We start from the raw sequence: 24,128 nt of genomic DNA, 5'->3' as shown, positions 1-24,128 counted from the left end.
AAGGAGAACAAGGGACCTCATAAAGCCGACAGGCTCTCTCATACCCTCCCTAACTAGCATTATTTTTAACTGCTCTTAGAGACAGACTACTATGCTAGATGGACCACCGCTCTGATGCAGGAGATTTTATGTGATCTGCTATCCAACCTATCTAGTCTTCTTTAAAGGGATTTCTACTCACAGACATATGTTGTCTTCTTCATGCCTGTTGAGGTTCTTTATGCCCCATCGTTCCCTTTGCCTGCAGTTCATTCTGCCTCTTGTTATCCAGAAACATCAACTGCATTTCAACTTCTTTTCTTGTGATTCCCTACTTGTATCCATCATCCTCTGTATTGGCAGCCTGCTTTTCAGGTTTTCCTGTCAGACAGGTATTTGAACGCACCATGATTCTACATGATATCCTCTCTTCTTGTCTCCAATTTGTCTACAATCCTACTGTTTCTACCTGAGAACTCTAACTCTCACCTATGTTCTGCCAACAGTTCAGATCATACCATGCATATACAGATGGTATCAGAAATCTCATTAGCAACGCACATTTGGCAGCTTCTACACCTATTCATCTTTGTTTTCTCCTTCAGGGTGAAGGTCATCTCTAATGCCATCTCAGAGACTATCAGCACCTCTCCCTAGTCCCCAGCTCAAAAGCCAAGGACTTGTTTATTTCTCATTAAAGACAAAGTCTGCACCACCTCCCCCTTTTTTTCTGCTCCTATGTTTACTCGCTCCTGTACTTTAGGGGTTTATTGAACATATTCCAACAGTTAAATAATTTGCTGTATTGAATCTGATAATATGAATGCTATGACAACATTAACAAGATGTCCATGCTATTTTAGTTTCTTATATGCAGAATGCTCTCTAGGCCATATTTTGATCAAGATGTAGGATGGCCTTTCCCATAGCTTTTCAGATGAGGTTTCTTAGGGGGCAAAGCTTTATGTAACTGTGTGATCATTTCTTTCATCCAGCAGATCCTCCTCCCTTTCACAACCTCATCAGCTTCTGCAGCTGTCAGTCAATTTAATTCAAATATTGGAGTTTTCAAGGATATTTCATTTCTACAGGCTTGGCAAGTACTAGAAGATGGATAAAATAAGAGACACCCAAATCCTGATAATTACAAAATCATACTAAATTATAAACAAGCATCACATGCTCTGCTAGGCCAATTATACTATATTGTGCCTATACGTGTGGGAAATCACCACACATAGAACTTTGAATCAGTCAGAGCGCATGCTGTCACTTGCCTAGAAAGAATTCTTGTCATTGGGATATATAAAAGAAAAAAAGGACATATAACAAAAGGAAATCAAGCTTCTGTAGCTCTGCTGCTCAAAGAACAGCTATTTTTTCCTTTGAAACATAAAAGACATCGAAAGGAGAGAACTCACATCTAAAAAACAACTTGCTGCAATGGTGATCATAACATTTTCCAACATTAAATATCACTGTTAATTTCAAATGCCCATGTTATGGATAGACATGCTTTTTTCCTGTTGAAAGAATTATTTTTCCCTCAACATCTCTCTTTAAATTTAGTAAAAATGTATTAAAAAGGTCAGCTTGAAGCATTTGAGGAAGAAAAAAAAGGGTAATGCTTCTATATAAAAAACAAGAAAGAAAGAGGAAAAAAAAATTACATATAAGTTATAAATTGGGAAGCTGCTTTGCTTGTGGCTTGGCGTAGCCCAGAGAGGAGACGGCAGCTGGACCACTGTCCAGAGGTTTTAGGGTTCATCACTGCCCCACCCATTTCTTGTCTACTGTGGTTGTTCATAGCATGTATGCCATCGCAGGATACAGGAGACTGAGGAAACCGCTAATGCAGAGTTAAAATAAAAGCACTACAACATACGAAATTACAGTTTAGGGTCATATTAATTTCTTTTTGATCTGGTTCTGCATCAGAACTAGGAGCAAGTGAAAGGGGAGAAAACAATACTTACACAGTCTTTATTACTCCTACTATGGACTCAGCAGCCTGCAAAGGTGCCTAATAAAGCATACTAGAAGCAAAAGCACTGCAGATGCAGGTTTCTTCTTTCTCTGCATTGTAGGGATGATATCTGAAGAAGGATGATTTATTTTACATATGCTACAAGGGGGATACTATTAGGGAAAAAACAGGCTGTAGTACATACAAGCAGAGGCCTAAAATTGCATCTTTTCATGAGATTTTAACAGGGCTTACAGTTTTTCTTTTGATTCTATTATGAGAAGACTACTTTCTTAAAAAAAAAAAAAAAATTGCCTAGTATTAAACTCTCCTATACTTGCAGTCACTTATTTACTAAGCTTTTAAACAACATTAGAAGACAAAGTGCTTATTTTCATATGCATATTATGAATGGTTTCAGTTGCATCTGAAAATTATGCCAACTCAAAAATCATAGAATATTCAGTGCAAAGGAAAAAATACAGCAGTACTGTGCTACATCACTTTTTAAAAAAATCAAGAAAATGAACTGTTCTGTTTAATTATAGCCACTAGGTGGCAAAATTGGCCAAAGAACAATTAAGAGTAACTAAATAATTTGAAACTTGCCTTTGCATCTATTTGAATATAAAAGGGGTTATTAAATAATGCCACAGAAAATAAAAAAAGTGTAAAATAAAAAGTCAGTAACCAGAAACCTATTTTATGACATTATCTGTAAATACTATTGAACTGCTTCATCTATCTATTAAAATTCTTAAAATACTGAAGGTAAAATATTTTTAGTGAATGTTCTTGAAATCACATAGAGAAATTCCTGCACTGGGCAACAATAAAAGTACTGAATACAGATTTTAAGTTTAGAAAAGCATACCTATGAACACATACACTATCTTCTGACTTGACACCAGGCACAGTAATGCTATCTTTTGACTACGGAAGACACAGTACTCCTTATGTTTCTTGACATAAAAGCTGCTTTTCTTCCTTTCAAATCAGCAGTCAAACTCTCCATATGGTTGAATCCCAGCAAATACTTTAGAAAGACAGCCAGTCTTTTAACCTGTTCTTGTAGTACTTCCTTCTCCTTAACCTTTTCTTGCTAGTTCTTATTTTTTCTCTTTATTTCAGCACATCTCCTTGTTGAATCATGCTTCAAGTTAAATTCCAAGCTGTCTACTATATACACTTACACATCCCAATGTACTGGAATTAGTGGTACCTGCAATGCAGGTAATAGTGACATGAAATACACACCATTAGTTGATCCACAAACTCTCTGCAAATATCCTGCAGAGCAAACCCCATCTGACTCATACGGGGACATGTTAAAGAAAGGAGTTTGGAAGACCTTTCCTGTCCCACAGACCCCATAGAACTACTGAGCCATCACTTCATAAAAATCTACTTCCAATATTAGCATCTCCCTCTTCCAAAAAAATTAATGGACCAGGAGCATGAAGTGCCCAAAGAGTGCACAAAGAGAGGAGGTTCCTGGCTTGTTTTCTCATGTTTCATGGGACAAATCTGGCTAGCTCCAAGATAGAAGTATGGTGAACTCCACAGTCCAGGGCTTTTGACTTGACTAACCAGCTAACCAGCTTGACTAAACAACTTACCCAGTCAGAAAATTATAAACTTACTGCATCGAGTGGGTGTGCTAATGGTAAGCTCTTGTCATATCCAGCTCAAGCTCTTTAAAAGCCAATGGGGCTACAGCATCACATTGTCAAGGGAGGGAGACTGGAGAGAAGAAGGAGTGTGAGCATCAAAGGGGAGCCAACCACTGCAGGTATGAAACATTTGACAGTTTTGATCATATTCTTTACAGTAAAGGGGGAAGAGCTAATGCTGAGTAATGACACTATTTAGTTTGCATTTTCTTTCAAGTGAAAGTCATCAAAAAACATCCCACTCAGAATGAGGAAGAAAGAAAACAGAATAAACCAGATTGAGAACGAGTCATTCCAAAGCAATGTGCACTGCCCATTTGGAAAGTTACCAACTACACGCAGTAGATGTGGAATGTATTTTTGCCCAGTAGCATCCGCTCCCCTTCCTAGATGTGTGTCATTTAACATGTCAGTAAACCGCTGATTGCAGTGACACAGCTATAAAATCTATGAGCTTTTGTGTCACAGGAGATGCTAAAATAAACAGCCAGAACCACATTGAGTTTGAGTCCTACTTTGACCCCAGCTCCAACTGTGAAGTTTTTAACCTAAACTGCTGCAACTCTCTGTCCAGAGGACACTGTGAGGGCGAAGGAGGGGACGGACATGGAGGAACAAAAGACAAGCCACCTGGTAAGCACATTCGAGCAGTCCTGTTTCTGGAGCACACAAGGGAGAAAGGTACTTTCACAGCTGGCTACCTTGATTTTCAGCCCCAAAAAAGCAGGAGTCTGCTAACAGGTTACTTGGAAGCAGCTTACAATCATGTCCACAGTGAGGGCTCAGCCTGAGCCCCTGGATCTCAGGAGGGCTCCAAACCACTCATTCATGGCAGCTCTAGGAGGGGGAGAGCTCACCACACATTTCCAACAGGGCATAATCTTGCAAATTTTCTTCCCCACAGAAAATCTTCTTCCCCAGAGAAACAAAGCCTCATCAAGACAGACAGGGACATACTGGAGTGAGTCCAGCCAAGGGCCATGAAGGTGATGAAGGGCTTGGAGCATCTGACATGCAAGGAGACACAGAAAGCTAAGACTATTCAGCCTGGAGAAGAGAAGGTTCAGGGAGATCTTATCCATATGTATACATACCCAAAAGGAAATTGTAAAGAAGACAGAACCAGACTACTCAGTGGTGCCCCATGACAGGACAAGAGGCAATGGACACAAATGAAATACAGACAATTCCAATTAAATATAAGAAAACTATATTTCATAGTGCAGGTGGTCAAGCACTGTAACAGGTTGCCCAGAGAGGCTGTGCAGTTTCCATCCTTGTATATACTCAACACCTGCCTGGACGCAGCCCTGAACAACCTGCTCTAGCTGAGCCTGCTCTGAGCAAGGGGTTGGACTTGATCTCCAGCAGTGCCTCAACCTCAACCGTTCTGTGATTCTACAAACACTGAATACGTAAATTTCTACAGAATTTTGCCCAAACTTAACTTGCAGCAGTCTTGTGGCTTAAAGAAAGAACTGACAATCTCCGTTTCTTATACTACTTAATGCTCAGGATTTAGAAAACAATGGGAAAGTAATGCTCTGCTATTTACGCATTTTAAATAATAAGCAAGGGCATAACCAGTTTAATTTTTATTGAAAAGAAGTCTGGCTCCCTAAATCTGTCCTTATTACTAACTGAAGAAGAAATGTATTCAAAAGACAATGACACTACGCTTTACAATTGTTTTCTCAAGCTTTTATAGCTATTAAGATGATGCTGGAAAGTTTTAAGAACATGCTGCTATTAAAAAGTAAACATAAGCTACAGTGTTAAAAAAAAAAGCCACAAAACTTTAATTTTACAATAGTTTCATTATCTTCCAAAGGCTTCTTCAAGTATTCCCCCAAAATTACCAAACTTGTTGGACTCTTAGAAAACAGCTATCCAATATATTTCTATTGAATTGTTCTGTTACTGATAGGCAAACCATAACATAAGGAACAGAGAAGTTCAAATGCAACACAAAATACATTTCTTAAGAGATTCAGAGTATGCCATGAAATTCCCTGATATTTCTTTCTTACAAAATGAAAAACAATGTTTTTTTTTTAAAATATATATCACAGCTTGTTTAAAACAAACTTTTTCTAGGGAAATAAACAGAATCTGTTATGGTAAAAGCAGTCAGTGCAATATGAACTGGATTTTCTGCAGATGATGGGCAATGTTTCACTATTTCCAATCAAATAGAAGCAAGCAAATAATACCTTTGTAGTCTGGTTTTGTAATAAAATAAAACTTATTTCTCCCTCTATGTACTGGGCTCATTTGCCCATTTTTATAGTATTTGACTGAGGGGCAGAATCTCAATAAATATTAATTTCCTACATATTTACTTAAATAAGTAGCCAAATAAAAAGAAACTGTAGGTTCTATAGGAAAGACTGAGGGATAAACACCACCACCATTAAACATAAGTCACAAAGGGTCTCAATTCTGAGACAAAAAAAGCCTTAGAAACTGAGGCTAAATAGACTTGAATAGATTTTTAAATAGCAAAATAAATCCTGTTTTATTGTTAAAATTTCAGCACACTTCATTAAAGTCATTCAAAACATTCTTCTCCAACCTGACCCAAACCCAAAAAGGATGTCTGCGTTACGCAACGGTAAGTGATGCAAACCACATTTTACTACCAGTTTTGCAGCACCCTCTGGGCTTTGCCTATCTCCGTGGGGACAAAGGTTTCCCGACCCCTGGCTCCATGGGCAGGCACCATACCCCAGACCACGAAAGCCCAGGAGCCCTTGATCTCCAAGGCTGGGCCTGTGGGGTAGGAGGTGAAGAGAGACAGCAAACCACAAGGTACACCTCTGCCACATGTCAGGCTCCGCCAAAACAAAGACTTTTCCCAAATTCACATTTTCTACACAAAACCCAATTGAACCAGGAGACCCCAAGCTTACATTCTGGCACACATATGCAATGAAAAAAAAGACAGCTACATGGACGCCGTGAAAATGTCCCAACGGTTGCACCAAGTGTGCTTGTCCGGGGTTGGCGGTGTTCCCACAGCCCCCAGAGCCCCCACCGGAGCCTCTGCTGGCTGAAAGTTTGGGAAGCAGAAAAAAAAAAAAAAAAAAGAGGAAGAAAGAGGGATACCCTGCTGCTGGTGACCTATGAGGAATTTTAAGGGATGACTGGGTAAAAAGCAGAAGGAAAAGAGGCAGTGCTTGGTGTGTAGAAGTACGCCACAGCAAAGGTTGGACTGGCTTCATAGTGGAGCAGGGTAACTTGGGCAACTCAGATGGAAACAGATTTTTTTCTTTTTTTTTTTTTTTTTAAATAAAGACTTTCAAATATTTCTTCCCATTTTATTTTGGGCACTTCCAAAGCAACTCAAACCAAGCACCTTGGAGCTCTTCAGTGTCCAAAAAAGGCTGCAGCATGTGAATGAAGAAGAATTTCCAGATGGCACGTCTCGTGAACTCAAATAAGACATCCCTGGGGTATTAAGTAATGAAATTTCTACTTCCTCCAGCTACTTCTTGCCTGGAAGAATTCAGATGGCACTGAAGCATTTCACTGGAAATGAAAACATTTTAAACCTCGCAGTCCTACTTCGCTTGAAACCTGATGTGGTGTCAGGAAGCCCTTGTCTCCTGAGACAGACTGCGTGCATGATAACTTGAGACTGGCTAATCTTGGCTTCTCTGTTTGTATGGTATATTGTTTTGATAACGGAGCGATCAGAAGTTCAAACAGACTGGAATGAGGGATGAGTAGAAGAACAAGGACTGCAGGTTTCATAGCTGTGTAATGTATATATGATAACAAATACAGCACACTATTGTGAAACGCAGCATGTCGCACCTATACATTTTTTTTTCTCCTAGAGGCATAATTAAGTCAAAAAGTGTTACTAGTTGCAAATAAAAGTATGACATAGGAAGCAAACTGTAGTGCTATGCGCTGCTAATACTTTTACATTCCCTTGTAGATGCCACTTTGAATTCTGAAATGAGGATAACACTAGACATGAAGTGATGACTAAAATAACAGAAAAATAGCAGCTCCATTCTGTGAAGGAACGAGAGCAAATAACTAAAAAGATGACAGAAGTCAAAAGATATCCTGCAAGATAAACATTTTTGGACTGTTACAGATTAAGAAAGTAATTTGGGTTCCAGTAAAGAGAAAAAATTAGATTATTTATACAGACATGAACAGTTCAGGAAATGTAATACTAAGGACCTCAAACCTTTTATTTGATCTATAATGAAATGTTTAGTTTCTGTATTCTTACACTACTTATATATATATATAATTTTTTTTTAAAAAGTCATCCTTGAAAACAAAAACCTTGTTTCAAAGTGTGCTGGTTTTGGCTGGGATAGAGTTACTTTTCTTCATAGTAGCTAGAGTGGGGCTGTGTTTTGGATTTGTGCTGAAAACAGTGTTGATAACACAGGGATGTTTTCGTTACTGCTGAGCAGTGCTTACACAGAGTCAAGGCCTTTTCTGCTCCTCACCCCACCCCACCAGCGAGCAGGCTGGAGCTGCACAAGAAGCTGGGAGGGGACACAGCTGGGACAGCTGACCCCAACTGACCAAAGGGCTATTCCATACCATAGGGCATCATGCTCAGCATATAAAGCTGGGGGAAGAAGAAGGAAGGGGGGGGACATTCAGAGTGATGGCGCTTGTCTTCCCACGTAACCATTACGTGTGATGGAGCCCTGCTTTCCTGGAGATGGCTGAACACCTGCCTGCCCATGGGAAGCAGTGAATGAATTCCTTGCTTTGCTTTGCTTGTGCACACGGCTTTTGCTTTACCTATTAAACTGTCTTTATCTCAACCCACGAGTTTTCTCACTTTTACTCTTCTGATTCCCTCCCCCATCCCACCGGGGGGGAGTGAGCGAGCGGCTGCGTGGGGCTTAGTTGCCAGCTGGGGTTAAACCATGACACAAAGCCAGAACTTAAACTCCCTTTCACCAACTTTATTAATTTATGTTGTAGCTTAATATCCTGGAGAGCCCTGCTGGCAGCCAGCCCAACGTTTCCCCACTGTCCACCACCTCCTCCCCAGGTAAGGGCCAGGAATCAGCATCGCTGACAGATGAACAAACACAGGCCCCTTTCCGCACCCTCCAGCAGTCCGGTCTGGATGGGAAGCAGCCACCGGGGTGACAGAAGACATCTCCTCTGACCATGCCCTGCCCAGCGCAGTCCCAGGCACTGCTGTGCCCCTGCTAAAGCCTGTAGGAGCTCCAGAACTGGCATCTGCTCCTGGAGCAGATGGCCCAGTTTGCCCTACTTTAAATTGTCCCTGGAAGAAGGCTTGGGGTGGCCCAAGAATGTCTAATTTCAACTTATTCGACACCATCAATGAGTTTGGTCATGAATGGTTAAAAAATGGCAAAGAGAGGCCAGCATACCCTTTCACACTACTATGGCATACACGAGTGCTGGGGATGCAGAGCTGGTATTTCAATCTCAGCTTCATGTAAGTCAAAAGAGAACAAGTCTTTATGCAAAATGATGTTCCGCTATCCCCTCCAGTCTCTCACCTACTCTTCACAATGCATAAAAATCTTAACTGCTGCTAATTCAGGAGTGTCTATCCTTATTTAAGGACAATCTCTTCCATAAATGTATGCTATAGCTCTTTTAAAAAGCAATACAGTACTTCTGCTCCTTTCATCACAGTTTTACCAGGTCATTACAAGCAGTTACATAAATCTTGCTTTCTCCCATCCCTTGACATCATTCATTCTTTTTAGGACTTCTCCTTTTACAAAAGAGATGATTGTCATAGTTACTCTTGTCACAATTTCCTTCAAATATTGCAGAGGGCAAAAGCTAGGTATCACCTAACTGCCTGCAATACTTAATACATTTTGGAAATAGGACTAAAAGCAAAAAAAAAAAACTTTCCACGTCCAATCTTATATCCTCACTGCTTTTCCACAGAGGATTCAAAGTGCAGTTTACCTCACTTACAGAATGGTTGCTTTAGACTATATCTGCACATTGCTTTGGTTACAATAGAGGGAATAAATGATATTAACAAAGAGTGCAGCTGGATTCAGACCAATTATGGATGTGTTCCTGCATGGCATCAGGTATACTAAGTCTTGACACTTGGTGATAGGCTAAGCACCACTATCATACACTAAATGCTTAGTCCTGGATAAGTACCAACTTGGTTTCATTCACAGAATGGCATATAAATGATTCAGAAGGATTTGCCCCAAATTCTCTTTGTCCAGGATCACAGACACAGGAAAGTTTGTACATCTTATGCTTAGCCAGACCCCCCACCTTGTTCATAACATGCCACCAGTACCCAACAAGTCAGTGAGCTTATTTTTGAGAAATCAGACATTAAAAAAAAAAATATATATATATTCAGAAAGGGAATTAATAAAATATTTTAAAACCTTATATTTTGATACCAGTGATTGAAACTGGTTCTGAATTTACAGCTATTTCTCCTTTGAAACTTAACTGTGGTTCCTAAAGGGACTACTAATAAGCAACATAAAACTAGCTATGTTTTACATACCTACCTGTTTTCATAATTAGTTTATAGGGAGCAAATGCCAAAGAGGCTAAAGGAAAACAAAGTTGGGAGCTAAAATCTATGCATTAATATACTCCCTGATCTTCAGAGAAGTAACGGGAGACAGGAAGAAAGAGCCCAACACATCTTTCACATGTTGAGCAGCTTGACACCTTTGCAGGGTAGGTGAAAGAGGATGTGCCTCACACACTAAGTTGTCTCTTCCCTCAGCAGAATTAAAGACAGAATTGACAGTGTTAATGAAGTGGCAAACAGGTCCACATTGTGGAGAGAGATTCAGCTCATGAAAAAGACAGACATTTCTCAACACAGTCCTACATCTTAGAACAACCAAGAACGTTTCTCACCATCAATGACTCACGGAGATGAATATCTGTTACACCGTTCACAGATGTCACATTGTTGGCATTGCATTCATCATAAGGTTAGCAACCTTCCTGCATCACAGCAACTTTCAAACTCACTGACAGGCTTATGTTTTCAGTACCCAACTACCTTGACAAAGAATAGAGAAAACAAAGCCACAATTACAATTCCAATCCTGAAGCATTTTTTTCCTTTTCTCCTTTCCCCTTCAGATGGCATGGGGCTTTTCTCCCCACCAAGGGAAATGATAGCTGCAGCAATTAACTATATTCACAGTATAGGAAATCGTTTCATACAGCTGCTGCCACACACACAATAGGCACGGAATGGTTTCGGCTTCAAACAAAGGAGGAGGCACTTTTCTCTTGAATGGAGAAATTAGTTGTCAAACACGTTTACGGACTTACTGTTTGAATTTAGGTTGTGCTCCATCAAATCATGTAGATTTGCTTGTCACTAGGAATCTCAGCAGTATATTCATCATTTTTGCAAAAATATAGCAAACCAAGTTTTGCTTCCTGCAAGTTTTTTCCTAATTTAGTTCTGTGTACTACATCTTACACTAAAATTGTAAAAGCTGAGCAATGGTGGGGATGCTAAAGTTAGTCCACAGTGGGTCCTGAATTCTGGAATAAAACAAGTAAAGATATTTTTCTTTTCCCTTTTTTAAATTATATGTATAGTTTTCCCTTTTCTTTCCTTAAAAAAAGCCCTTTAGTTTAATCTTGTCTACTTTTCAGCATCTAGAATGTGAATTTAGGTGTAATATTTGTCATACCTGATAATTTTCATTGCTCCCGATTGTGTGAAGTACTTCACAGAACTCAAACAGAGCAAAGCATGTGTTCCAAAGAGATTACAATGTAATTTTTAAAAGTATCACAAAGGGGAAAGAAAAGTGTGAGGACAGAAGACAGACATTAGTCCAATCAACAAGAACTCTATTGCTAATAGTACATAAAACAACATGTTAGTCAACAAGCCGATAAAAAGGCTGTTTAGTTAATATTCATAGCATGCTGAGCCATTAGTCAATTCCACTCTCAGAAAAAAATGACAGTTTTAGATCTACAACCATTTTTGGCAAAAAAGCAATAAATGTGTAATTTCGGGAGAAGCTTCATTCCACTTTGACTCAACTCTTCAACAGAGAAATTTTCACTTCTAGAAATAGCAGAATAACCGTGCCACATCTGGTTTTCTACTGAAACAAATGTAAAAAAAAAAACCCTATCTCCACGGTTAATCATAAAGCAGTATTACATCAACTACCAAATGTCTCTTAAAAAGAAAAAAAAGATTCCTGCCCCACTGGCAATATTTTGCCTACATTAAAACCTGACGTGCTATTTTAAGTCTAATATTTTTTTTAAGAAGAAAAAAAAAATATAAAGGCTATTTCCATGCTAATTTGCAACCAGACACTAGATGTCTCTCCCTGAAATGGCACCAACAAGCTCTTGCTCCTCTTCTTACCCTATAGTAGCATCCTGCAGTTCTACTCCAACTTTATCGCAATATTCTCGGGGTTTTTACAGGCAAGTACAGCTCATCACACCTAAAGAAGCCAGAGATGGCTCACTTTTGCTGAAGAGGGATTGAGAGAGTTAGAAAGTTAGAAATGGAGCAGCCTTCTTTAGGGTATAAAGGAAATCTCTGTAGGAAGTAGTCTTGCATGTAAACTATAATGACTATGCTTTTAGCAAAACTTTTAGTTCAGTCAATAACTGAAATTTATTTATGCCACCATGGTGCAAGTAACATTTCCTGCTCAAGGACACATTATATGTGACTCGGTAATAAACTGTGACTTCTAATGGTTACTATGATTTTTCTGTTTTCCTTAGATAACAGTGATACTAGGAAGCAAGTCAATCTGGACTTGCAAAATAAAACCTTAAAGTTTCAAGAACAATCTCTGGATTACATGTTATATGATACCAGATGAGCAGAGCCCAGTTTAAACTTCCTTAAAAAAAAAAAAAAACACCTTTATAGCCAGCATTTTGTTGAGAGGACCACAAACAGGTGCATAGTCCCACACATGAAAAAAAATAAATACATTCTGTTCCTATGTGTTCATGCATCCATCTGAATACCTACCTTCAATATCATCCACATGGGCAAATATTTTAAGACCAAGATTGATTTTGGAAACAGCCCAAACCATAAACACAGCACAGCAGTCTTAATAGCGTCCTTTAAAACACAACCACTTAAAATGAAAAAATTAATATGCCCTGATGTTTCCAGATGTCAGATTCTCAATGCATCTTGGCTGACCAGGCTCAATTATCTACATTAGTGGTCTTCCATTTTCATTAGCTCACATACAACAGCAACAACAAAAAGAATGAATAAGATACAACATAAACATATTTTACCCTCTGTTTCAATTTTTACTATTACAGCAACAGCTTCAGAAAGCTTTTCTCAATGTTGTAGTGTCTTGGGTGGTTTAATTTTTAATTAAGCAGACTATGCAAGAATTTAACTTTTAATATGAAGAATTATGCTGAAATGTGGATCTACTTTACTGTTAGAGAGTCTGCAATACAATATTGGCTCTTTAATGGCATTTATCCTCTCCTTTGTAAATATCAATAAAGTATTACAACTCTGAAAATCCATATTATTAGAATACAACAGGGCCCAAGCCCATAATCCATACAGACTGTGACAGAAGGTTTCCGTTCTCACAGCAAAGCACATATGTGAAATACAAACCCTGCGAGTGCCGTTTGTACACACGTGTGTTGGAAAGGGTGCAATTTAGAAGCCAGTTCCTACAACATGATAAATGTATCTCTCTCTCTCTCAAAGAATCAAGAATTGTGCTTTGCAGTCATAGCTATGTGATCCAATGTTTCTTCAAGATGCAAAAAATATTTTTTTTCTAAACAAAGGCATGAGACCTAAAGCGGAAGTTTCAATTATTTAATTTTAAGCTCAGTCACAAGAACAAACAGAAAGAGAAGTGATAAAAAAAAACAGTGGAAAGTGTAAGTGCCATGACTATCTCCTGCCTCAGCTGCTCAGATGGTAGGTAACAGGCATCTGTGCTACTCAACTTCAGCACTGCAAATCAGATTAAGAAAAAATTCAATTCACCACATTTAACTCCATATATTTATTACGCAAATACCTTGAAAAAAATTTAAAACAAGATGAAGTGTGAGCTGTGAGGCAATTAGCTAGACTGAAGAAGAATTCTCATTTAACTTATACCAGGCTTAACTCTGAACACTTAACCACAATCAATGGAGTTATACTAATATATATATAACTATAGATAGCACAAAATACATAAACTGGTAGAGGAATCCAGATGTTTGCAAAGGTTTATCTTCTTGCATTTCCAAAAAGCACACATAACTTTCCCAGAACTCCTCTTAGCAGGACCAATAATTTCTCTTTATTCCCCTTTACTGGTGGTTAAATAATATTAAAGAACATTTTACATCTGAGAAGGGACTATCATTAAGTTTTCCTGTCTCAAAATGACTTCCACTTCGTGACTCAAAGTCTCTCCTTTGAAACAACTCTACCAAAGCCATATACAGATGCCCCCTGATGGTACCATTTTCCTGTCTTAGAGACAGAACTGCAGAGCAGGTGGTTGACTACGCTTCAGGACAAAACTAACATCATCTAAATGTTCCTTGCTCTTTATTACTGAAATGATGCAGGAAAAGCGGAAAGAGGATCTTGGAGCCTCTCTGGGGCAGCAAAACTTGGGAAAAAAACAAAATCCCCATGAAACTCGCTTTACTTGCACGGAACGTGTTGCTGGGGAGCACAGCGGTGCTGCACACCGAGGTGCTGTGCCAGCCCACCCCAACGGCAGCAGCCCGGCTCCTGACCCCAACACGGCACAAAACTCCCGGCGGGCTGGTTAACCCCCGAAGGGAGGCAAAGGGCCACCACGCTCCTGCGGTGAGGACTCCTCCTGACACCTCAGATGCAGGGCAAGCTTTGTTATTTTTATGCTGCGCTGGCATCTCCATTGTGTGTGTGAGCAAAATAAATCAAGCAGGAGATACTACTAAACTAAGTCAGATGGCAGGCAACTAATCACTGAAGATTTGCCGTGGGATGTGGATATCCTCACTAACCTGCTTCAGATGAGGCTTTTGTTCCGGATACAACTATTCTGCATGAAAAATAATCTGATCTTCATCTCAGAATAATGACAAGATCATCATCTTCACCAAGGACCCGCTCATGCCACCCCTAGAGTATTTCCTGAAAATATAATCTTTGAAATCGGATAGAAACTGATTTATTTTTTTTTTTAGGTGCCAAATCCAACAAGGGGAACTGCAACATGGAAGTGTCACAAGTGTTACACGCTACCCCACACTGGTTCTATTTCAGGCTGGCAGAAGGGTGAAGGTTGGAGGCCAGGACAGCTGCGCTCCAGCTTATTCCCACTCAGCAATCCCCACTGCCGCTGCCTTCAGGAACCGCCAGCAGGCTACAGCTGCAACTAGCAACTGCAGATTGCAAAACCAGCCTCTTCGGCTGGCGTAGCGGCTGCGCCGAGGCTCCCTGGAGACCCGAGGTCTCTGCCTTCAGAGCTTCTGGGTGCCTCACATACGCTCGTGCTCAGTGAGGGAACGTGCTGCGGCAAGAAAAACAATTCTGCCTAACAGTGAGTGAACAGAGTTATTTTCTTCTAATATTAAGCATTTAAAGAAAGCTTGCAGAATTCATTAAACCAACTTTGCAACTAATTTCTGCCCAACTGTTGTATCCAACAGTTGGTGGTAGAAAGCATTAATTAGTGTGTCACATTACTCTATCTGCCATTAGAGAATATTGATTGCAAGTTAACTATTACATGGAGTATCACAAAAAAATCTAAATGACACTTTACACGTAGCAGCTCTCTGCACACCATAGCAACAGGGAGAAATTGAAGTAAAATGGTCTGGTTTCTATAGCAACTATCACACAGACCATCTGTAATCAAAAGGAATTGTAGCAAGGGAAACAAAATGGGGGATTTTGCATACTGGAAGAGTATTTGTGTATTTAAAATATATTGCTCCTTAATGTTCAACTCCAGTGTAAAAATATTATTTAAGTGCAAGAAATCTACACAAGCTGCTGAAAAAAGTTTTTACTTAATAGAATGCTGATTAAAATTCACCAGCTCTATCTCCCTAACTACAAATGACACCTTTATATAAAAGCCAATGTTTTTCAGACACCGGACATATATGACCCTCAAGATCCATAATCCATGTGCTAATAAAGTATTTGGTTACTATTTTATTCTGAAACTCAAATACTGTAAGAGGGCTAATAGCATAATATTTCTTGATATCTATTATACAGAACTGTTTCTAGAAAGATATAATCTCAGACAGAAACATTTAACCACTCTGTTTCTAAAATATAAAGGCTCATCCAGCTTTTGAAAATTGGTTCCTAATAAATCAAAGAAATTAGGATATGAGAACACAACAAAGGGAAAAAACAACAACAAAACAAAACCTTCTATAACCAGAGTGGCATTTGTGTTGTGCAGTTGGTGTGCTGAATAGAACAATATTATATTAAGGCACACCACACATGAATGGAAGGTAAATTCAATGTTAGCAATGCAAGGCACTCTCTTCTTTACCTTTCAGTATTTTAGATCCGGAGAAAATAAAAGGGACCATTATATCTAGATGGGGAAATACTTTTGTACTAAATGTAATTTTTGGTGGAAATTAGCTGGCTATAAATAGGCTTTTAATAAATTACAGAACCAGGAATCAGTGAACAAAAAATTATCAACATCAGTCCATTTCTTTTGCCTGGGAAAATGCTGATTTGCTGAACATCAATCACTGACGTGCTAAAGGCAGGCATTACAGCCTCCCGGGTTCATGCAAAGCAGAAAGGGAGCAATCTGGAATAATCACAAAACCACTTCTCTCTTCAGTATGGGGAAAGAGCACGAAGGAACCACCATGGCGATCCTATGCTGTCAGAAGTTTATTCTTCACTAGAGCTTGCATGCCAGCTGATTAAACCCACTTCCTCACCATCAGGATGGACTAAACTACAGATGTTCAGCCTACTACCTGGATGGTCTGTACATCTCCCGGCTCACTTCCCTGGGTCAAGGCAGCAGGACAGCTGGACGGCAGCGCTGGTGACTGCTCCAGCACACACCACCCTTCTCTGCTCTGCCTGAGGTACTAAGATGAGAAGAAACAGAGGTCTCTGGACAAGATGGCAGATGAGAGCAAACAATTAGGGCCAAATATTCACCAAGCCTGCAAACCTACTCCCTGTCTGTATCCAAACAGCACTGGAAAAAGCACACGGGTTAGATAAATTGCTGTGGTAACAGCTGCGTATTCCCTGCCACCATCTTTCCCACTTTTCAGACATGGCGGAGAACAGCCCATCTAGGTGGGTTGTGCAGTTTTTCCTTCAGGTGGCACACAAGCTCTGCAGTGTCTGGTCTTCTCACACCATACAAAAAAGAAATGTAGCCTAACCCAGACAGCAAAGTGCAACGGGAATAAAACAATTAAGAGACAAAATTTTAATCACTGAGATGCTTTTATTTTTACAGGAAACATAGGTTGTATTGGCACTCAAAGCCAGAAGTTACTTGACTGAGTGTAGCTGTAACAGAATTCAGAATGAGTCTTGTAAGAAGAGTTCAATCGGGTGCTGAAGAGTGTCTTTCATGTAACAGACCTTCAAAATCCCTTTTGTAAAGATGTCTGTATTTGTTTAGATGTGAGAGTAATCTCAGCACTCACACAATCTTAGCTTGGACCTATAATTATCCTGAAAAATAACCAACAGCTGTGGTCGGGGTATACTCTTTCACAGATTTAGGCAAAATTAGATTTAAATAGATTTAAAGCGTTGTTTTCATAATTTTGCCCACAAACCCATTTGATGAGATTATCACATTACTGATGTCAGTGAACAATGAAATCAACGTTAAGATGCTATACATCCTTCCTGATAATACATATGTGTAGGTAACAGCTTTCAAAAACCAAATCCTCTGGCTTCACAAGTACCTTGAACTACTAACAATCCTTATTCTTTTTTAGCCAAAAGTCAAAGCCATGCCATATCTTCCAACTGGTTTGCACAGTATGCAAGGAATGGAAGCCTACAACTAAAAAAAACTTATAATTAACCCTGATAGTAACAAGTTTTACAAAATGTACTAGCGCTTATACAAGGAAGAAGTGGGGAGGTTGTGGAATGCTAAGGAGGCAGCCTTGCAATGGGTTATCTAAGGAAGTCATTAACACGTGTAGGAGATTATATTCTTGGCTATAATATTCTTGGTCTCCCTTAGCAATTATTCAGCACAGCAGGAGTCATTCAGTAGATCAAAGAAATTGGTGCCAAGGCCCCTATAGGTCTCCACTATATGCAGAAAAGTTTTTTATTTCAGACAAGATTTAGTCTGGTCCCCTGGACAAAATGTTGCCAGCACACACATGGTTCAAGCATTGGTTTGGACCCTACTGGAACCATAAACCATTGGGGTACATTTGGGGCACACCTCGAGCTTTTCCACACAGCTTCCAGTTTAGTTTCCTATCTAAGGAATGTGGTTCATGCTTATCAAAACCATCCTATAATCAGGAGATTTACTTCCATATAAATTTTTAAAGTATTCTCAATATATAAAGAAAGAAGACCCTGAAATCTTGCAGTAAACTAGAGTTCACTTGTGTCTCGCAAATAATATCATGCAAAATTTTCAGCACAAAGTCAAGGAAATTTAAGATTTTGTTCAGTTTTGATCTTTAGATTTGTTCAAACCTCACAGTGAAAGTGGGAATATGAGAGCAAATAGACCATCTATGGAGATAATGACAATTTGGGGAAAAAAAAAAAACACCAAACCAACAAACAACAAAAAACCGACATAACACACACATGCACATTTAAACCAACCTTCTTAAAATTATGTGAAAATATTTCATAAATGTTCAGTAACAACATAGCGTTTGATCCAATTTGCTTTACATTTTCAAAATATGTGTCTTACCAAGTTAATGAACATTGATAGTAATTATATCCTCAGATACTCACAGTACAGCAGAACTTCTTCCCTGCAATTGTATAACTAACATACAATTTATGATCTCTGGGAATTCTATACTGCTTTATCCATTATGACTTAATTGCTTTGGTGCTATATCTATGACAAATATATGTGCACTACCAGAGAAATTAAAATCTACACAATTTTTTAAAATAGTATGCATAAATTTTAAATACAAGATAATCCTGTTGGAATAGAGATCTACTCCCAGCATAGGATGGTAAAGTATAAGATGGAATCAAAACTATTCTTATTAGAAAGTTTGTCTTCATCTCTGACATCTGTAAAACTGCAGCATGAGACATATTCCATTTTAAATGACACTGCAAAAGGTCAGAACAATTCCCCTAACCTTGTCAAGGCTGGCAAGATTGATACTTGTTTTAGGTAAACTTAGTATCCATGTCATGTGTATTGGACTAAATATAAAATTCAGAGAGCAGGAGGAACAAACATATATTTAGAAATTAAAAATGGAATTCCATTTTCCAGACCAACAAAAGAGCAACAGTTCTGTATCCAAGTATATAATTCTGTAAATATTAACCAGTTCACTGTCTGTCATCTGACTGTACTTACAATTTATCTGGAACTTGCATACAATTGCATGGAAACTGAGTGAAAACATGATTAACCTCCTTGCTGGTCTACCCTTTACCACTGTAGTAGAATTTCTTAGAGTTGCTTTTTTTCCTGTAACTCTTTGAATTCCAAAACCATTTCAGCAAGTACACAAAAAATTAGTTATTCGTCTTCACCTTAAATATGCTAAATAACCATTTAAGACTAGCTTCTGCATATTAATTTTTTATTTTAATTCATCTGAATTGATTTAAATAACATAAAAGGCTGTTTTCAATATTCACTAACAAAACTTCTCACTTCTAACTGCAAAATTTAGAAGACACATTTGTGCTGTAGTCAAAACCTGTTTTCCTTTCATCAGAGAATCAGTCAATACAACTGACAAATCATTTTCTGTAACCATTCTTGAAACAGTGATTTAGTGCACTAACGTCTATATGTACTTGTTGCAGCCTCAGACAGAACTGAGTAATTGCCATGCCTCTGTTTATTCACTGTATTGAGAAACTTTATGAAATATTAAACAATGAAGGACAAAATCAGAATTCTGGAAGTGCATTTTTATGTATTTGTGTCCTTAAGCTTAGATATCTCTTAAGCTGGCAGCAACACTACAAAATATGTAACATTTGGGGTCACTGAGGGAATATGTTCTGAATATTACAATTACATGCAGCAAAAGATTTATCCTCAGAGGATATATGAAAACACAAAAAGAGGAATCCATTACACACACACACATGCTGCTGGCCAGTACATGCAGCAGAATACATATTAGGAAAAAAATACATGCGTACTGGCAGTGCACAGTAACTTCACTTCTGCCACATTTATCTCTGTTCTGCTCTAACGCAAAAATGACAAAGATAAACATCCATATTCAAAGGGACATAAGCCTGATTGCTGAGCAGAAAAAAAAGACAAATTTATTTCACAAAGAAACTATGCAATTTACATTTTCAAAATGTTTTGGTTTTATTTAAATGAATAAACAACATCCCCCTGTAATAATTATGGGCACAGTACTCTTGCCATTAAAAGATACATATATGATATATGATGCTTTTCTAACAATGATTTATATTTTAGAAACTATAGATGACCACATTTTCTATTTCCCTGAATACATGGTGATGAGATACCACAAAAACAAATTACCCAGATAGGACATTACTGTTGTCAGCAGAAAAACATTTTAACTTATTCTTAAATAAAGCTATTGTACTTCCACTTTGAATATTAATATATTCTGAACCTTTTTTTTTTTTTTTACTTATAATATATGATAGGAAATTTTAATGCTACTTTACTCTGTAAATAACTTACAAAGCATGGGCAATAACAATCATGAAGAGCTATCCCTTGTGTGACAAACACGGGGACACACAGCTGTGTTTCAGCAGTGATCATGAAGAGAGAAAGAATTACAGAAACCATTTCTAGCAGCCTCTCTAAAATATATCCCTATGCACACTCATTTGGACTGCATTTTGCATTTAATGTTTTCCCAGTTATTACTGAAACAGTGATGACTTCTTATCCTCCCTTGCCTGATTCATCAGTCACTATCTTTGATTAATGTAATTAACCTAGTTGACTATATTTGCAGTCTCACAAATAAAAATAATTCAAATTAACCAAAGTGAACAAAAATACTTTTAAAAAATCCCAAAATAACACTGATCCCGTCTTTCTTCCCTTCTTTTTTTTTAATGATAATTTATGCTGTGTATAGTCTTTTTAATGTGTTGGTCAAAAAGGAAAAAAAAATTACCTAACTTTATATTCAACACATGATTCCATCATGCTCACACATCTGGAATAATACTTCTCTGTAATGTAATTCTGCCTTCTTACTGACTTTCAATAACACTTTTAAGCACTTTTTATCACTTTCAGCACGATTTCCAAAAGATGCCAGCTGCAGCATGTAGCTCAGTGTCATGGAGTTTAAACTTGAATGTGTAGTATTTGACAAGAAATTAAATGTGAATTCTCATGAATTAGTTGGCATTCACAGAATAGCATGTATTAAATTTCATTGCCCATTTTTAAATGTGCCCTTTTTTTAGTGTTTGCTTTATATATGACTATGAAATCTCCTGAAGCTGGCCAAGAGTAGATCACTGGACACTGATCTTTACAATCTGATTATTTGAACTGCAGAAGCAACTGCTGGCAGCCACTTTGTAGACCACCAACGTAGTGTGCTTTTCCAATAGGTGGGGCAATTTTTTAATAACACCCAAAAAAACACCCTACAGGTCAGAAATTCAGTCTTGTTTCTTGCAATCTAGGTCTAATGCCATCACATGCCAGCTGTGAAAACTCCCCTTGAAGGTCTGGGAGCTTTTAATTTTAATCAGGCAAAACAGAATTCTTGTGGCTATATTTTGAATGGTCAGTACAAAAAACAACAATAAATTTGCTGTATTAATAAACTAGAAAAATATAAGCTGACTCTCCAACCAATCATTGCTAATAGTAGGCATAGTAAAAATTTAGCATAAAATGTCATGCAAGACTTCAACAAACATCAGAGACTGATTTGTTAGACACTACATAGACGTAAATGATACAATGCTGGCCTTAATGGTCTTTAAATCAAAACTATTCCTGGTATTTCTACAGAGAACAACATTAAATCTGCATGGAAGCTCACAGCTACGAAGTAAAACAGAGTAGAAATTAAAAGTATTTGCACATTAGTGGATCACAGAAGGTTGGGGGGGATACGACTGACCCAATTTCCATACCATTAAGAGAAGCAGTCTTCAGAATAAATAAAATACTCCAATATGACCTGCTTTTATGTAATTTTCCTTCATTTTCGTAATAAGTCAAACCTACAACAACACCAACTGTCTTCAGTAGTACAAAGTAATTTTATACGCTCGACTTAAACTGAACATTTGAGCTTCACAGTCAAACACCCCATGGCCCAGTGTCTTAATCATGTCAAGTCCCACCTTTATATAATCACAACAAATCTCCTGTTATGTCAGACTTGAGAGACATTATTAGAAAGTTCATTTGAACAGTGCTTGGACACCAGCAAAATATTTATAACAGATAGCTTTGGGAGAGCAAATTTAATGGGCTAATCATTTAAAGAGGACATGCAACATGAGTTAATTTCTATATTTATATCATAATGCATTATTATTTAGAAGCTATTATTCAAAAGAACAACAGAAAGTAACACAGAAAAACTCAAGTAACCTGGCCTGGCAACATGTTTAAAACTTCTTCTGAAAAATGCAGTTGAAGGCCATCTAAAATTTTTATCTTTTTTTTCTTGATATACATTCTTACACACATTTCTGCTAGAGTATTTTTAAGAAAGAAAATATAAATTTGATAAAAAATATCAAATACAGAAACACATCATTATTAAAAGGTGTTACTTGAAATTGAACCACTGTCATCAAAAAATACAACAAAAATTAGTATCTTCTCATTGCCATTCCCTTTTTGCATTTTGCAGTGGCTTTCTACACAACAGCGGATGCGGTCTAAAGTGCCCAGTAACGGCACGATGTCTGCCTGCTCGTGTTTCCCCATGGCAGGCTACAGCAAGAAAGACCAGACACTACTGCCCTGACCAGCCACATGTATCTATCAGTAGAAATCTATACCTCTCCCTAGTGTCACATGTATAATGCATTAGGTGCCTAACCATGTAGGATTTATCTTTGAAAACACAGGCTAGGTGTCAAACAGCACTCTAACCAGTTTTGTGATATGGTACCCAAAGTACTGCAACACTAGGTTTCTTCTGCTACTCTAAAAATATTTGCTTAGTACTTCTAGCTATGACTATCTCCTGTTAGAACTTTTTCATTGTGAAAAACTAGGATAGTACAGTCATTTTTTTAACCTAAATAAAAATATTTTTTTCAGATAGATTTGGGTGTTTAGTACTCTGACAAATAAACAACATTTGACAAGAAAGCAAAGTGCAAACAATTACATTTCAGTCTAAATATATAGCCCAGACCCATGACATATCTAATATGTGAACGTAAGAACGGCTACATAGGATCAGACCGGTTCAGTGGAGCCTAAACCAGAAAAACCTACATGTGTCTGTCTGAAGTCCTTACACATTTCCCCATCACAACCATTGCATTAGCCCAGTGTCCCCAGTTCCCTAAGCTCCCTCGTGTGCCAAATCCCCACTTTCAGCGGCACCACAGTGCTCCCAGTTTCCACCTATGTCCTCTCCCACCTCTGCAAGGGCAAGCTTCAGAAGACAGTGGCTGTCCTGAAGCTACACATGTGCTTGTTGCTCCACGACGAGCTTCACATTTACTGACTGTCCAACCATTGCCATACAGAGTGGGCAAAGGCCAGACTTCACCCATCTGCCCACTGTGGAACCATCCATTTCTGCCTGCTTCACAGCCCCCCCCTCTGTTTTTCACAAAGTCAGCATAAAATTAACATCTTTGGGATCTCTGCTGCTCTGACAAATTCAATTAAATAAGCAAATGAGTTTGCAGGAAAAGTGGACACTTCACTGGTAGGTTGATCTGAAAACTCTGGGACGCAATAAACAATGATGGAGATGGCGCACGTTTGTGGGAACTTGGCCTGAGTAAATTAAGTTAATTTAAGCCAAACACACAGATCTATTTAAAAAGGGGGAATAGGTAATAGTAGAGTACCTAGAAAAGTAGCAATCTAGAAAGGATCATGAACAATACTGGTTTCACACAAAGTCTCTCTGCAGGTCTGTAGCTTAGAAGGTCAACCTGATCCTTGAACGTATAAAGAAATGTCAAGAGAGAGCAGGTAGGTCATGTTACGGTATTAGTAAGATTATTACTGGGATAATAAGCACAGGACAGATGTCCACACATCTTTTAGGCTGCTGCTGAAAACAGTAAAATTTTAGAGGAGTGCTAAAAAAAAAATTACTTCGGGCATGTT

At 38.3% G+C, this 24,128-nt stretch overlaps 1 protein-coding gene and 1 long non-coding RNA gene across 3 annotated transcripts in view; both read right to left on the bottom strand.

Annotated features, from left to right (window-relative positions):
- The window catches only part of CACNB2 (calcium voltage-gated channel auxiliary subunit beta 2), a 261,310-nt gene that overhangs the window by 196,950 nt on the left and 40,232 nt on the right, over positions 1-24,128 (bottom strand). The gene's annotated exons all lie outside the window — the stretch shown is intronic.
- On the bottom strand, positions 301-3,654 carry LOC140648031 (uncharacterized). The gene is made up of 3 exons (XR_012041058.1): positions 3,589-3,654; positions 1,956-2,075; positions 301-360 (listed from the first exon to the last, which is right to left on the bottom strand). It is a non-coding gene; the product is annotated as an uncharacterized lncRNA (long non-coding RNA).

Source organism: Ciconia boyciana, chromosome 2 (genome assembly GCF_034638445.1).
Source record: "Ciconia boyciana chromosome 2, ASM3463844v1, whole genome shotgun sequence".
Taxonomy (NCBI): domain Eukaryota; kingdom Metazoa; phylum Chordata; class Aves; order Ciconiiformes; family Ciconiidae; genus Ciconia; species Ciconia boyciana.
The sequence above is the reverse complement of the archived record's forward strand: the minus strand, read 5'-3'. Positions and strand labels throughout refer to the sequence as shown.